This window comes from Morus notabilis, unplaced genomic scaffold (genome assembly GCF_000414095.1).
Source record: "Morus notabilis unplaced genomic scaffold, ASM41409v2 Scaffold322, whole genome shotgun sequence".
In the NCBI taxonomy this organism is placed as follows: domain Eukaryota; kingdom Viridiplantae; phylum Streptophyta; class Magnoliopsida; order Rosales; family Moraceae; genus Morus; species Morus notabilis.
Window position 1 is genome coordinate 379505 of NW_010359499.1, and position 7652 is coordinate 387156.

The 7652-nt window shown below is 34.6% G+C and overlaps 1 pseudogene; it reads right to left on the reverse strand.

The window, feature by feature from the left end:
• Positions 1-1132: 1132 nt before the first annotated feature.
• On the reverse strand, positions 1133-5830 carry LOC21401865 (annotated as a pseudogene).
• Positions 5831-7652: the final 1822 nt, after the last annotated feature.

The window sequence follows — 7652 nt, forward strand, 5'->3', positions numbered from 1 at the left end:
ATAGCAAATCACAGAGTAAATTTCGCATCTCTCAATTTGCGTAGACTCGACTTCATAAACACTCTAAGAACCATCTTTGCCTGCAGCTGTTAGTGCGGTCAACCTCATGTTGTCCTTTATATCTCCTCAAAACGGTCGACCTCCTATGCATGCTACTCTCTTAACTAGCGGTCTGCTCTTAAGAGAATTGTCATTCGACGTGACTGTTATAACAGAGCTGTTCTCAATCACTTTAATACCTTTGTTTATGACGTGTGGACCATATTCAATGCTTAATTTACAATTCTGGATTTTACCCTACAACACGAGACACATAACTTTACGATTTTAATGATTTTAGTTTTTCTTCTAAAATCCTCTTCTTTTTTTTTCTTCTCTAATCTCTAATTTCAAAAGAAATCGGCATAAATGAATCTAAATAGTGGAGCGTGGAGTAGGAATGTGCTATTTCGAAAATCGAAACTAAACGAGAGATTTAAGAAGAAGAAGAAAAAGAAAGAATGCAAGAAACGACAGAAAGGCTGCACTCGAAGCACTTTCTGTAGTTGAAAGTTTCAGTTTGGGTACAGCCGTACAGGGTGAGATTATTTTGGAGTAAAAGTTTATGAGGGAAAGAAAAAAGAGAGAGAGAGAGAGAGAGAGAGAGAATTAGCAATAGTTGACAGAGGAATGGGTTTGAATGTAAATGGTGCTGTCAATCTGCCATGCGAAGCTGTATGCGTAGTTGAAAATAACCGAGCCGTATAGCAACGCTCTTTATTTGATAAACGTTTATATTTGTTTAACTGTATGTATTAGCGTTTACTTTAAGTTTGTTGCATCCCTAAAATATATTGTACAACTACTAGGGAAGCAGTTAAAAATTATTTTTTGCCAACAAATCAGACAAACTTTCATGTTGTCATTTACGTGTAGCATATTCATATGCTGAAGAAATACCTTGTTTTTGGGAGAGAATTTATCAGTTTTATTATTACCGAGGCTCCATAAAGAAGCACTTTTGAAAGCTCAAAACTTTGTACAAAAACATCCACTGTTCCCTTCCCTTATTTAATGAACAGATATAGCCTACCAAACACAATGAAAATCAAACAAAAAGGTTTGAAAATTGTTAAGAAACTCTTCATCATGGTCAACACTTTGGAAGATCTGACGGTGGTGGAGGCAGCTTCTGATTAGGAAGCTCCCCATCTAGGACAATCCATGCCATCCTCAGCCCCCAACTCAGATGGACATCAAAATGGCAGTGCATAAACCAAACACCTGTTTCATACACAGCATTGTATATGAATAACAATATGGAGTATTATAGGGTAAAATATATGGGCAATTATTAAAAAGATGTATATGTATTTTTTTTATTTAACAAAATGACCCTTTTGCTAACCTTTAAATTGAAGTCTTAAACACCGCATTTTTTTTTAATTTCTAAGAAATAGATCCATCTAAATTTGTTGAGAAAGAAAACTGTCCCTATACTATGTTGTGTATCTGGTACAGTTATATATTGGTCTTGTCACACGCTATAATACTACGTGACAATACTGATATTTTGGTCCATAAAAGAATTGAAGGGGGCTAATTTTTCAGTGAAAGGAAACGAAAGAAAAATGGATCTACTTTGGGAGGAAAAAAAAAACCATTTTTCTTAAAATAAATATGTATAATACAAGTGGTTGGATATAATACAATATTCGAATTCTAATAGTTTCATTTCTTTTTTAATATAATGGGAGCTATAAGCCTCACATCATATCAATATATGTGTGTGTGTGTATTTTTATATATGATGTGCAAATGCAAAAGAGTAGCTTATTTGGGAAGTACTGACCAGGTTATCAGCAAAGAAACGAACAGCCAGCCATCCACCAGAAGGAACAGCCAGCTATCCACCAGAAGGAACAGCCGCGGTGTTCCTTTCGACAGGGTCAACAAGATTGAAATTTGCAGGGTCCTTTCGGGGGTCAAAGTTGCCAAAACCTTGACCAATAACAAAGAAATTGTAACCATGAAGATGAAGAGGATGGCTCTCAGCACCAAGAATGCTAGTGCCCTGAAAGACCAACTCAACACTTCTGTTAAATGGTAGGACCACAACTTTTGTGCCATCGCTAACATTAGTATTATTTGGTGGTATGCCCGTGTAATTAAATTTCACCAAAGGAAAGCTAGGAAAATCAGTTGTGTAAACCCCATTGAACTTGCCATTGAAGTAGGATTGGAGGATTGCTGTGGAGGGGAGTGAGAAGGAGATGTTGTTGACCGAAGCCGAGAATTTTGTCCCATTAGGGCCCTGGCAGGTTTGGTCCTTGAGGCACGGGCTGCTCCCGAGGCCAACGGTGAATCAGAAGCGTTTTTGGACGGTTTGTGGGACCTTTACAGGGAATTTGTCGTTGGCCAGGCTGCGGAATTTCTGGCTGAAGTTTGCCGCAAAGGCAGTGTCGTTAATGGCGGGGAGAGTTGGTTTCAAGACTGGAAGGCCTTTTGATTGTTGTGTGTACTCTAGAATGCCTGCAGTGGTGGAATTGTCAAATGTGGCTTGGCCTGTGAAGTATGGTCTGGCTGACATTAAGAAAGTGGCATTTGGATAGTGGCTTTTGGTTTTGAGAAGGACATTGGTGGTCTGTCCTGGGGCAATGAGGAGAATATTGGTTTTGAAAGGCTTAACATATACCGCATCAGCTTCTACTATAGTGAGGCAGTGGTTGGCTATGCTGAAAAAGAGATCATCATTGAGTGCTGCATTGATCAGACGGAGTAAGTAAGTTTTCCCTGGCTTCACTTTCAGCTTGAATGTATCTGTGAAACATTAGAATAAGAATTAGTGAGAAGTACTAGTTAATCAACCCCAAGTTTTTTTTTAAAGGTGTTTTTGCACTGCTGCACCCTCCATTTATTGGTGTTTAGTAGTTTGAACCCAGAACTTTTAGTTTTTGCATATAGGACCCTAAATTTGAAAACATGTAGCAATTGTAATATAAGTACATAACAAATGTCAATTAGTGGAAGGACTGCCCTAGCTTTGTGCAAAATGAATCCAAAAAGTTTTATTGGTTGGCAAATGGAAACCTACATTTTAGCATTTAGAACTATAATTAATGTCAGTTGTCGGTTACACTGCATTGTTAAGAATGCTAAATTTAGGGTCTTAAAAGCCAAAATGAGTTTAGAATCCAACTTACAAATGACGAAAGTTTAAAGTGTATTAGTGCATGTTACCATTTTTTTCATTACTTTTCTTTAAAGTGGTACCTTTAGCAGAGCAATTGTATAATAGTCCAGGAAATCCATTTATTATGTATGCATCAGAGACATTAGGACCAGCACCAGTCTGAAGTGCCTGAGAGATAACTGCTTCTGTATTAGCATTCCACCACTCACCTGTAGTTTATGGTAGTCTCATTTAGGTTCTAAAATAATGTACATGGTATAAAACAATGAATTGTGAACTTGGCAAAAGTTAATTTGTTGGTGAATTTTCTGTAGTACCAAACAGGATGGGGATTTCCATGTGTGGTTTGGCAAAAGGGTAAGAGTCTCCTAGCTTGGGGAGGATAATTATGGGACCATAGGTAGTAGCTCTTAGCCATGAAATGTGGGCGTGCCACCAGAGAGTCCCTCTTTGGCCTATTATAGTGAAATTGTACACATAGCTCTGCCCAGTTCTAATGGGGCATTGTGTTATATATGCCGGTCCATCCGCCCACCCGCTTTGAAGTTGTCGAATACCGTGCCTGTTTTCATCAAACAACACTCAACAACCATACCCAACATGGTGAAACAGAATGTAAATAGACTAAGTATAGCATATGCCAAATTTATCATCAAGCATATATCATTTAGTATATAACAATTTTTCTTGCATTCAGGTATTATTATTATTATTTTTGTTAGAACCGGTTATGTGCTTTTACCGTGTTTTCTTATAAAATTGATTAAGGATTACCAAGGTAAAACACAAAAGCAGAGTAAATACCACACAACGATTAAACGTAGTTCAGTCAAACCGACCTACATCCACGGGGCCACGCCCAGACATCAAGCAATCCACTAATAGGTACAAAGTTACAGACACCAATCGGACTTAACCAACCCAAGACTCCCTCTTGACTACTGACGCCGCTGTGTCTAACACCCTAAGTGGCTAGCTTGGCGAGCACCACTCGTCTTCAAACGCCTTTTCCCGAAAGCTCACAAAATCTTCTCTCAAAGAACAAAATCGATATACGCTATATGTCTTCAACTTGTGCACTCCATACTTTATCAGAATTGCAGTCCATCCTCTGATTCCTCGTGCAACAACCTTTTATAAACTGATCTAATTCAAAATCAGAATCTATAGTTACAGATAAGACAGTTATCAGTTTAAAATTCAAAACACGTAATCTGCTTCGCATATTTCAGTTTCAATTTCCTTGACCCAGATTCTCAGCACTCCAATCTCTTTTTAGATGATATCTTGATCTTCAAAATGAATTCATCATGAAATACGGTTTTGAATAAACCTTTTATTCAAACTAAAATAAAATCTTTAACAGATATTTGTTTCAATTTCAAATCCTGGTTTAAATCAAAATACCAACACAATCTTGATCTTTTCCACGAAATCCTCAGAGCCTTATCTTAATTCAAAACTGTGAAGCTGATTTCTTCTATTTGAACGAACCCAAAAGTTGATCTTCTTCTATTCGAACGAACCCAACGAATTCGAAAGACTAGCTTTAGATTTTGTCAAAACGCACAGCATTACTTAAGGAACAAAACGACTCAAACAATAGCTTTACGATTTTTCTTGACACTTTCAAAATAAACAATCCAAACATGAAGCTCAAATAAGCCAACCAAAACCCAAAACATAAAAAGAGAGCCAAAACGACTCACACGACTCAACAATTTTTTTTCCTTATCTAAAAGCTAAGTCAATGCACTGGAGATGCTCTAACAGAGTTTTTTTGTGTATTCACAACCTTGATTGTTAGAATAACTCTTGCCATATAGCATTTTTTTCATATTGGAAAAAAAAATAGGAAAAGGAAAGTTAAAGCCAAAGTTAATGAGAATTCCTATAGTACAATAATTCTTGCCATAGAGTTTTTTTTTTCATATTGGAAAACAAAATGGGATAATGAAAGTTAAAGCCAAAGTCAATGAGAATTGTTATGGTAAGTTACGAAAAACATACCCTACTGATTGTCATATCTCTGTATTAGTTATTTGTTACATTTACATCTAAAAAAATGATCCAATTTTAACAAATTTTAATATTTAGAAAGATACACTACGGATTGAGCATCCCTGCCGTAGAAAGTTCCTCTTAAGTTAAAGTGATTGACAATTTTTTTTTCACACCAATGAACAAAAAAAACTGATGCGATTTTATTTAACGTTTTGAAACTTGAGTTACTGATTTGCTATCATAGAAAACACCTTTAAGTTAAAGTGAAAATTGACCTTTTTTTTCATACCAATGAATAGTGACATTGTTAGTGACATGGTTGACAACTTCAACCACCACTCTGTCTCCTTCTCTGGCGAATATGGGAGGGCCAGGAAACTTCCCATTAACTGTTATAATGCTCTTTGTGTGGCACAATCTCGTTACATTTTGCAACCTTATCTGCCAACTCAAAACGACAACCATTTCTACGTATCATCAAGAGAAAAATGGTATAAAATTTGCATTACCCACAAAATACCTTGAAATTATAGTGTCACATACATCAAACTTATAGTGCCTTGTAGCAGCTTCACCAGAAAATACACAAAGATGACTCGTGCTAAAAAGAATGACCGCAAAACATAATGGTATTGGAATAGGAGAAACTTCCATATTTTTTGTCTCCAAATTTTTTATGTGTTGATGAATTATAAGTTGGGAAATTGACAAATTTTTGCGACTTTCATAGTAGAGTGATGCAGATAGAGAGTGAGAAATTGTTTATATAGGCATGTTAAACTGTGTTTTTTGGTTGATTTGAGATTAAGCACCAGTTGGCCCAGCTAAACCAATTGGAGTGCTGTAAAAGTCAATTTAGTTTCTTGATCTCCTCTCTGTTATAATCATTTTTTTCTCCACCATTACATTAAGATAATTTAGATCTATAATACTCATGTTTCTTTTTTTCCTCTCGCCAAGGAAAAAAAAAATACTCATCTTTGAAGATCTTTAATGTTAATTTGCAAATTGTAATTACTCTTGTAAGCATTTGACTAAAAAAAAAAGAGTAATTCAACAGTTAGTAGTCCTAACTCCTAAGGAAGATGATCAAGACACAAGCTTCTGACGTAATGTTGACCAATTAATGTTTTTTTTGTTCGTGTTAATGTTGTTGATAATCATTTTCATGAGACAATTTTGGTTTATTGATGCTTTTTTTTTTTTTTTGGTTGGTGAAGGAACAATGGCTTTAAGACCTTGGAATACGACATCTAAACCACCTTTCTTCTAGCAAGAAAAAGGACAGATTGAGTATATCCATTTGTTACTTCTAACTGTATTAGCATATAGTACTTTATACTACTAGACATTAACCGTAAAATACGAAAACAATAAAATTTACCAACCCCCTTACCTACCCCCAATTTTTTTATTTAAAAGGGCAAAGGGGGAAAAAGGGGGTAAAAAAAAAAGGCAGGATATTTTGCTTAAACTGCAAATATTGGTACATATGCTGGAATTGAAATGAAATCAATTTATTTGTCTAACATATTTATCATATATACATACATATAGTTGTATTTCTTTTTTTTTTTTTGGGAAAAACATTTTCTGAAATTATTAAGTATGATCAATAATGTTCTAATATAAAGAATTACTTTTCATATGCTAGTTATTATAATTTGATGAACTTGAACATTGCACCTCCAAGCACTGAGATGTAAACATAAGTAAATATGAGCAATTTATGATTGTTTTTAAATAGAAAAGCACTAGCATAAACGTTTTAGAATGATATTGTAAAATAAGGGTTGAAAAAACTCAAAAAAATTATATTATATATAATAATGGTTGAGCAAAACAATATTGAAAAAATAATATGTATCCTCTCTTTTATGATGTTATAAATATAGAGGTGTTGTCGTATTGCCCCTGGCTCATCGTAATTATAGGCTTCCGACAGAGCCCTTCAACCCTTGTACTAATTTTAGATTTTTACAATTAAAAACTCTAAAAACATGTCACATTTATTTTTTTCTACTATAATTAAAAACTCTTAAAAGATGTCACATCTTAACTCAAATTAAAAACTCGAATTCGCAAAGCGAATGAGGTCTAAGACTTATTATGAAAATTAAAACGTGCGATTTGGACATAACACTTAAGTAGTAAATATAGGATCTTTTTTTTAGGATAAAAAGTAAATATAGAATTAAAAAAATACTTTGAATAAAAAAAATATTTCAATAGGACAATTAGGAGGAAAAAGTTATTTGTTAAAACGCTATTTGAGATAATAATATTTTAGAAGACTAAAGCCTCGTTCACTTCGCGGATTTGAGTTTTTAATTCGAGTTGAGATGTGACATTTTTTGAGAGCTTTTTACTGTAACAAAAGAAGTTAGATGTGACATTTTCTGAGAATTTTTTACTATAAAAACTTAAAATTGAAAACTCGAATCGGTGAAATGAACGAAGCCTAAGTGAAATTAAT